The sequence below is a fragment of the Pollicipes pollicipes genome, unplaced genomic scaffold (assembly GCF_011947565.3).
Source record: "Pollicipes pollicipes isolate AB1234 unplaced genomic scaffold, Ppol_2.1 Scaffold_7231;HRSCAF=8579_pilon_pilon_pilon, whole genome shotgun sequence".
In the NCBI taxonomy this organism is placed as follows: Eukaryota; Metazoa; Arthropoda; class Thecostraca; order Pollicipedomorpha; family Pollicipedidae; genus Pollicipes; species Pollicipes pollicipes.
In genome coordinates, this window is record NW_023597034.1 from 5,573,721 (window position 1) to 5,581,227 (window position 7,507).

The following is a 7,507-nucleotide window of genomic DNA, read 5'->3' on the forward strand; positions in this document are numbered from 1 at the left end:
AGGCCGGTATATGAAATCATCTATTCTAATTTTTAGATCTTTAGGTCGTGACAGTCGGTTCAAAAAAGATGAAACGTAGTCAAAGCTGAGATTGGTGCACAAAGTCCTCCCGGATCTCTGCATGCAACCATCTTGGGGCTGGATATTTCTTCTAAGCAGGGGGTCACTAGGAACATATCAGGCCAATAGCATTCCCTTGCCTTCAAAAGGTCAAAATAACCAAAAGTCTTTAAGATCATCGTCATAAGCCAAGTACAAGCTCGATCTAATGGCTACGCTTGGTGGCGTCTTGCCTGAGCAAATGATGATCGGGGTCGTTTTAAATCAGTGACATCCACTGGTCTTCGAGAAGTAAACACGAGAAACCTTTTAACATCTTTGTGATGAAAAAGCTCAATTGAGTCCTACAAACTGTCCTATAACGCAAGCTTTTCCGTGCAAAACTTGTTTGGTTGTGACCTAACTTTTGTGTATCACTCAAGGTCAATGGAATTGGTTGTTATCCTGGTTAAGTAACTTCTTAAGTGCATTTGCGAGTAACAATACGAATAGAGATAAGACAGTACATATAGCCTTTTTCCTCGTTAAATATCGAAGAAAATGTATATTTAAGAGAGTCCATCCGTCTCCCCATTATCCTGGTTATTCTACGAGGAACGAGGCTATTCGTATTGCCTTATCTTATCTAGTATGCTAGACAAATTGCATTGCTACCTTGCAAACCGTTTTAAAGTTGCGTGGCACTACCCGGCTTTACCACTCACTACCCGGCTTATCTGCAGTCGTCAAGCAAAGTGATAACCAACATTAGCGGACATCGATGGCCATTGAAAATTGTGAATGCTCACACGAAAGCCTGTGATACACATTACCTGCATCTGATCTTTATATTTCTTTTCATCTGATTTGAGTGCAGGAATATAGCGATGAAAGAAATGACTGAGCTCATTAATTGTAGGCAGTAATCAATTGATATTTGAGTGAAAAAATCGAAATTTTTCCTCAGCATGAGTTTTTGGACAAGTCTTTGAGGAACAGCTGGTCCGTCATTGGACTTTGGGTTTCACCTTCGATAAAACCTTTCAGAAAACAGCACCTGTGGTACGTACCTTGGTACCGGCGTACCAACACATTAACAAGGGTGAAGAAAGGGTGTTGGGAAGGCAGAAGCTCACCTACACATGAGAAAAGTGTTCACAACTCCTGCATTCCAACGTTTGAACTGGCAGTGACCGCGAGCAACAACTAATGCTTCTGCTCGAAATGTGTGCTTTGCTAAAAGCACAAGTGACCTCATAATAATAAATGGAAACAGGCATTTGTTGGGCCCACCGTCCCCACTCGTCGCACTCCTGGTCTAGCTTCTGGCTTGACGTAACCTTGACACGACAGGGTATATACCGCCTTTAATATCTACCCTTATTGATTGCAGTCTGCACTACAACTGCATCCTCCAAAATGTCGTGGCTAACGGATTTTAGTAAATACTTGACACCTATTTTCACATATATGTCGTGGACACGGACGGGAAGGCGGCAATTTCTGCAGAATTTCCTCCCATAGTCGGCGGTTAGCGTTTCTGTACATTAGCTTTTTTCCTCTGGTTAGCGTTTTTCTTGGAATGTTGTGATCACATGTCAAAATTTCCGTAGTGAAATCACATATTCCAGGGAGCTGTGACGAATCGTTTGAAAGCGGCCGCAAAAAAGGCAAACATTGTTCGAGGGGCACAGTTGGTCCGTCCAGCCTGGAACAAAGGATATTATGCGCGCGAATAAGTGTCTGTTTAACCCCGGACGGTGTTTCTAAAAATTCTTCCAGGCGGTGCTGTGTAGCGACACTTTACTTTGTAGCGCTTTATACAAATGAAGAGACGTCCTTTTGGTGTAAAAAATGGCATAGCTCTTTAGATTGCTGGGCTTAATCATATCAAAGTTTGGCCATGGTTGTCATGAAAGGCTGTTCTGAAGGAGTCTTTCGACCTGATGCAACAACGGAGTGTCAAACGATGTCACACAACTTTGGAATGGATTCTCAAATACCAATGCAATTTTATTAGGATTACAACTTATTCCCGTGATCTTGAGTGAGGTATGAAGGTCAGGCCGAAACCAAGCGAGTTTTGTATTGGAAAACTTCTTTCATAGGACAGAATTTGGCGCTAATTTTGAGCTACTTGATCGCAACTACGTCATTAAGCTTCTCGTGTTGATTCTACGAGGACCAAGGGAGATCACGCACCCAAAATTACCTCCATCAACAGTTTGCTTAAGCAATACGCCAACTAGCGTAGTTTTGAAAGCTGACCTATACTTGACAGGTCGCGATAGTCTCAAAGACTTAGTTATTTTAATCTTTTAAAGCCACTGGTCTGGAATAGGCCTAATGACATCGTGTTTAGAAGAAGCATCCAGGCTGAAACTGGTTCTGCGAAAAAGTCTCGGACTTTGACCACCAATTCAACTTTGACATTGTTTGGGCCGATTGTCACGACCAAAAGATTTAAAAATTAAAATTAATGATCTCATATATAGTCTCTAGCCCTCTTAGTTTGTGATATCTTAAGAAGGGGTGAAGTTCATTCTCTCCTCTCCCACATACAAACACATACACGCGCACTCGTCGTGTTAAGCTGAACACGTGGGTACGTGCTTGAGCATAAGCTGTCAGTCTACGAAACTGTGGGGAGACCTTGAACCCTTACACCGCCATCCCCCCCCCCCTTACAATAAGAACCTGATCACCTCTTCACTGAGAAGGGTTGCGGCGTTCGTTTAATTACCCCCTCGTTCGTTTAGTTACCCTTTTCGTCCCTTGCACGCCTCGGTAGCGCAGTAGGCAGCGCGTCAGTCTCATAATCTGAAGGCCGTGAGTTCGATCCTCACCCGGGGCGCGTTTTAAGGCACCCACGGATCACGCCGGTTTTCGAATCATATCATTCAGCAAGCATGGGATCCTTCCGCTGCCCATCCCTTATGTAACACAGGCGTCCGCTTTCGCCGGCGCGTAGCTCAGGAGATAGAGGGGCTTAATTAAGCCTTCAGGACAGGATTGGTAACAGCATTGAGAAGCTTCAGGACGGATGTTTCACTTCAAAACCCCATATGTGTGAGGACCACTCCCTTCAACTAAAACCGTGGAGCCATTGACAGCGTCCATCACCTTAAGACTTTGTTGCATTTGTCGCAGCTTCTCTTCCAAGAATTTCCCAGGACGTGTCATGACTCCATTGTGTGCACGAACCCTATGAACCCTTCCGTCCAGCCGGTTGCAGGCAAGGCCTGAGTCGGACACGACGGTATGTTGCTATTCGGGTCGGGAACTTCTCGGCAGAAAAGCTGCCATATCGCTGGCAATTCGTTGCTGTGGTCGAAACACTGAATTGCAAAAGTATCGGTTCAGTTCACCGGCCAAAAATGAAAAATCATTCCAGTCCCCTGAGTCGGCATTACAAAATTATCGGAAGTTACGGGATTAAGCTCCGAACTGAAAACCCATCTGTTTCCTTCGCTACACCCCTGCAAGGAAAGGAGGACTATTTCGGAGAATGTTTCAAGGCCACCTTGGCATTCACGTCATAATAACGTCAGTCGAATCCTGCCATTCCACAAACCGTACGGTAATCAAGACCAAGAAGAATATAATAGCCGAGCCATTCATATATGGCGTTTGTGGGCACGAATTCCAGGCATAACGACCGTCAATTAGCCCACAGCCCATGTTGCGGAAGGTACAATGACGTAATCAAACAATCACGTATCGAGGAGCATACTAACTTAGCAGAGAAAATGTGTTGTCTACAGAAGTCTTTTCCGCTTAACTATACGAATACCTGCGAGTGAGCTTATTGCATGATAGCTGATGCCTGTTTCAATGTTCTCAGATATGTACACAGACATCTTTAATTCCACATATCTACAAGTATATTTCAATTCTACATATCTACAAATATATTTCAATTCTACATATCTACAAATATATTGTAATTCGACATGTCTACATAGATTTCAATGTCTTCAAATATATAATATATATATATATATATATATATAATATATATATATATATATTTGGAGACATGGAAATCTATGTAGACCATGTAGAATTGAAATATATTTGGTAGATTGTAGAATATATAATATATATATCTATATATATATATAATTATATATATATATATATATATATATATATATACTATATATGTATATCAATATCCGCACTCCCTTTAACGCCGTATATTAAAGGAAATGTTTCACGTTGAAGATATTAAGGTAAGCATCAGCTATGATGGAAGAACTACTTGTAACCGGTGGTAGGCTTTCAAGGTTCAAAAAACCACCGTAAGTACCAAAAATTTTCAAAGTTGTAAAATAGCTCCTATTACTGTCATTGCTTGATGGCGTCATGGAATCGTTTTGTGACGACGGGCATCGCCTGACAGCATCTGGCAGCCAGAGCTAAAGAATACCCTCGAAACGCACGAAAGGCTAACACCAGCCGGCCATTCCTCGTCACAGGTGCTGTGGCGGATGGCGGTTTAGAGAATGGCTTGTTTGTAAATTGTTATATTACTACGGGTCGTGGGAAAGGCTTTGGTATGGTATATATGTATATATATATATATATATATATATATATATGCCATTTGGAGACATTGAAATCTATGTAGACATGTTAGAATTGAAGTATATTTGTAGATATGTAGAATATATATATATATAATATATATATTATATAGATGTAAATATAGATATAGATAAGATATAGAGAGGGAGATACATACATATATATATATATATATATATATATATATAATATATATATATATATTACATATAGTGCTCTGCTGTGGCATCACACAGTGAACACAGTGCTCTGCTGTGGCATCACACAGTGAACAATGTTACGGCTTTGTACTTGCAATCTCTGCCGCTTTCAAAGTAAATTCCAACATGACCAGATGAGTCCAAGCGTGCATTATGTGTTAACTCCGCATGTGGCATAGGACTGACCAAATACACATGCTATACTAAACCAATCATTTCAGTAAACACACAACCAAAAAGTGGCATCATTTGCTCAGCTGCCTTGGGAATCCACAAAATGTAGGTAAAAAAGACCCAGACATGTCTTCTGATTCCACGGCCATGCAACACGCCTCAGGCCATCAGGCTGCTTAACTCCTGCGTGACGAGAAAATATTACATGCAGCGAGACATTACACTGCAAACCTGCGGACTTCCTTCAAGGCTGAGATGCAGTTGCACGTATAGACACGTGCATGTAGTTATGGTTAGATGACCGAAATTCAAGTGGGTGACGAAGCTGCCAGCGCACACATGGGGTCATGGTACAAATGTTGTTAAAGTGCTAACCAATAAACTACAGCAATAGTTTTCTCTACCTTTACCAGCACCCAGCATCTTACAACAAGTTGCAGTGATTATAACATCGATGATTACACAAGCAGTGCTCGTCTGCCTACAAAAATTTGTTAGAGAGTAGTATGCGCGTTCATAATAATGCATCACTGAATTCCCAGAATTCTTAAGTTGAAAAGCCAATTTTGCCCTAAGCCAAAACTTAAATCGGTTATAGAGTGTGTTATTATTTAGTATATCATATAACCTACCTATCAACGGTAATGTTAGCTCTAATGGATAATGCTTTAGCTAACCCAAAAGCCCGTACAAGGTTCTTGGCGCCGATACACAAGGCAACAAAACCGACTGTATACGAAATACGTCAAAAGCAGGGAGAAAACGCTAGCAGGATAAAAAAGGCAAATTTGACGTGCGCCGTCTTCGTTTTTGACAACATTCGGGGGATGTTTGTTCTTTTTCGGTGCTGTACTTTTTTTGCAGACAAGTTGGGGGGGGGTAAAAAAAATTCTTCTTTTTAAGGACGTTAAACCTTGGCCCAAAAGTAAGGAGAAATGCCCCGACGAGTGCCGCACAACCCGAAAGTGCTCACGCTTGCGTTCGCGACACGACTGGGATTTCGCATTCAGCAGTCGAAATCCTTCTAACAGCCTTCCTCATCACCTTCCGAGGATTGCATTGCCGCCTGGAGCGAATGCATCCAAAACCGTTGCAGCATTCCTTTTAAAATGATAAACCACAAAAGACAGATAGATGTGAACTGCAATGCGCTATGAACGTCCTTTATATTAAAATCAAACGTATTCATTTCGGGAGTTTCACTTTCCCCAGCCATGCCAAGTCCCTATGGCTAGAACGTACGCATCAATGCACGAGTGACCAGCGCAGCGGCCACTAAAGGCCGATTAGCACGTCGGTTCGGGCCAAACCTAAGATGTCGCATGCTCGGAAAAGGTGAGAACATGTTGAATGGTTGGGATTTTGTGGAATCGTTGTGATCACCTCAAGATAAATTCTATACGCCGGAGGTCGAGAGGCGTAATGCGTGCATTATCTCAATACGGAAATTGGAGAAGTCGGCAGTGGTCATTGCGCGAGCCGCAAAAACATATTTTCAATGGCAGCTAATGATTTCATATTATTTTGCTACCTCCTGCTTACACCACGGAGCCAATTCAATGACGGAAAAAACAAATATTTATATAATAGCAATGAGTGGCGATCAGCGCCGAATATTGACCCTGAAATGTATCTGAACAAATTTAAACGTTTCATGCACTTGGTGCGGACGTGTTTAACGTCATTGTACACTGCTAATCCCGGGTTGAGAACGATGCCAAGGAATTAAATGATGAAACATATGACAAACATATGAAACATATGAAACATGAAACACATCAAACATACTGTGCATATCACAAGATATCAATGTCAGGACCGCAGCACTGCAGGTAAGGATAGGGCGAGTCAACACAGTATTGACGTCCTCAACAGTCGTTGGCAGGCTTCGGCAAGAGATTCATGACACTATAGGACAGTTTTTACAGCAATAGCCTGCAGCAGCTCTGGTATTAATGACCTGCCATAAAAGCTGGCGATTGCTACGCTTGTGTATGTCAATCAGCCCACCAAAGCCTTTCCTACGACCAGTAGTAATACAACAATTTACAAACAAGCCATTCTCTAAACCGCCATCCGCCACAGCACCTGTGACGAGAATGGCCGGCTGGTGTTAGCTTTCGTGCGTTTCGAGGTATTCTTTAGATCTGGCTGCCAGATGCTGTCAGGCGATGCCGTCGTCACAAAACGATTCCATGACGCCATCAAGCAATGACGTAATAGGGAGCATTTTTACAAACTTTGAAATTTTTGGTACTTACGGTGGTTTTTCGAACCTTGAAAGCCTACCACCAGTTACGAGTAAGTTCTTCCTATCATAGCTGATGCTTTCCTTAATATCTTCAAACGTGAAAATATTATATATATCTATATATATATATATATATATATATATATATATATATATATATATATCTATATATATATATATATCTATCTATCTACTATCTATCTATATCTCTATCATATCTATCTATATCTATATCTATATCTATATCTATATA

The 7,507-nt window shown here is 41.5% G+C and overlaps 1 non-coding gene across 1 annotated transcript; it reads left to right on the forward strand.

Annotated features, from left to right (window-relative positions):
- Positions 1-2,820: 2,820 nt before the first annotated feature.
- Positions 2,821-2,893, forward strand: TRNAM-CAU (transfer RNA methionine (anticodon CAU)). Its single transcript has one exon. It is a non-coding gene; the product is annotated as a tRNA-Met (tRNA).
- The last annotated feature ends 4,614 nt before the right edge of the window (positions 2,894-7,507 follow it).